Genomic DNA, 2,136 nt, shown 5'->3' on the forward strand with positions numbered 1-2,136 from the left:
TCCTGGGCCACTGCGGCTACAGCCGGGCCTCTCATGTGACACAGAGCAGTTTGGTACCCAGTTGCCGGCTTAACAACTCTGCCAGGGTCCAGTGGAGCGAGTGTTTACAATAGCCTGGGGAGGGAGAATCATCATGGGGTCACGGCTCAGTCCTGAAGCTCACCAAGGGGGGCATTTAATGAAAGTGTCCCCAAGCTGCCACCCCTTACCCACCTTCCTAGGTTCTTTAAGCCCCCTTCCATTGGCTTGTGTAACCCAGGAAGCAGGTAAATATAGTAAAGTGCTGATGGGCCAGCCTGATCGGGAGGAACAGCTGAAAGTCCCAGGCTTGGTTTGCCTCAAGGTGTGATGGTGTTTGTATGTGTGCGTATACTGCATGCAAGAACCATTCACTTATTTGAGGTGTTACTTTCCTTGTGCCAAGGTGTATGTCAAGGTGCCAAATAGTATCCATCTGCATATGGTGGAGATATGCTGCAATTACTATAATCACATATTCAGGCCTCGAGGAGTCTGAATTGTATTTATCTCTGACTATACACTAAGTCTAACGGTCTGATGATGCAGTTTCTTTATGCCTCGGTACATATTTTTTTCTCCACAATAGTACACCTCTACAAAAGCATCTCAAACTCAACCTTTCTGGAAGATAAGAGCGAGTCTGGACAGAATCTCCTGTAACATTATTTGAAGCCAGAGATGAGCAAGATAAAAAAGGCAAAGAAATATGTTCTTCTTTTATTGCTGCTCTTTTTCTCAATTTCTCTCCATATCTCCAGATACGATTCAGCATTTAAGCCTCTCTTTTACCTTACGCTTGACATCTCCAAGAAAGCATGTCTTTATCTCCAGACTGCAAAGGGGCCTTATCTCCAGCCCCCCGCTTGTCCAACTCGCAGCTCCTGGGGCAGCGAGATGACTTATTGTCATGTTTGTTTAGCTGCATATGACAAGGAATTGGAGATGCATGAGGACAGATTGAATGGCATAACTACATGGAACTGAGCTGTCAGCAAGTCAGACATCACGACATGGACACACACAGCTTTGGTGGACTTTCTCACACACTGAAATTCTACACTGTGTGACCGGTTACCAAGTGACAACTTAATGCTCATAGGTCATGGTGTGTATTACAGACTCCCGCAGGCACAGGGCTGAAACTCCAACAAAGGACACATACTGAAAATGCAGGTTGTGTGGAGTATGGGTGAAAATCATAACTTTCAACTTTTGCCTTACCTTAAAAGCCCCAACGCTTGATCCAACGTTATTACTGCTGTATAAAATCAAATGATGGCTTTGGGGAGTTTTCTCATATCACTGACTTCTGCAAAAGTCTTCAAACTGAAACTCATCAAGAGCCTGTGCCTCTGCAGACATAGAGAGCCATGAGTATTACTGATAACACAGAGAGAAACACAGCTTTGGGCTTCAACTTATGGCATATTTTGACTGTAGCGATTGCAAAATTTAGCTCTTTGGCCATGTTAATTAATGCATGTTTAAACGAATTAATGGAAGCAGAACATCACTCACATGCACTGTTATGTTATATTATGTTATGTACATACTGGTTATGTTGCCTTATTCCCAACTGCTCCTGATGAGCAGATTGGCACCTTGCATGGCATCATCCCCTGCCGTCAGTGTGTGTGTGTGTGTGTGTGTGTGTGTGTGAATGCATGGATGTAAAGCATACATTTTCATCACTTTAAGTGGCTGGTAGACTACAAACGCTCTGGCCTATTTTAATGGAGTCCATTTACCATTTCTGTTATGTAATATCATGTGATTGTATAATATAATATGATATGCTGCCATAAAACAGCACACTTCCCACAATCCCCACAGCCACCTGACCAGCATTTATCCCTTGTGGGCTTGCATGTTGTCTCCCTGACACCACATGGCACCTTGGCACCGCAGGGACACATGACTGCATGCCTATGCATGTCTTCACAGTTAGAATATCAAAACAATGAATAAAAATGTTAAAGCCACGTGTGGAAACAGCCTGGATGATGCTGATGGTGTTTGATAATCTCTCCTCTCATCTGCCTCCTTGCTCTCTATTCACATCCACGGTCACGCCTCGGCCGGAAGTGACGAATATAGCCATAAGCGTGACGAACG

Source organism: Myripristis murdjan, chromosome 11 (assembly GCF_902150065.1).
Source record: "Myripristis murdjan chromosome 11, fMyrMur1.1, whole genome shotgun sequence".
Taxonomy (NCBI): domain Eukaryota; kingdom Metazoa; phylum Chordata; class Actinopteri; order Holocentriformes; family Holocentridae; genus Myripristis; species Myripristis murdjan.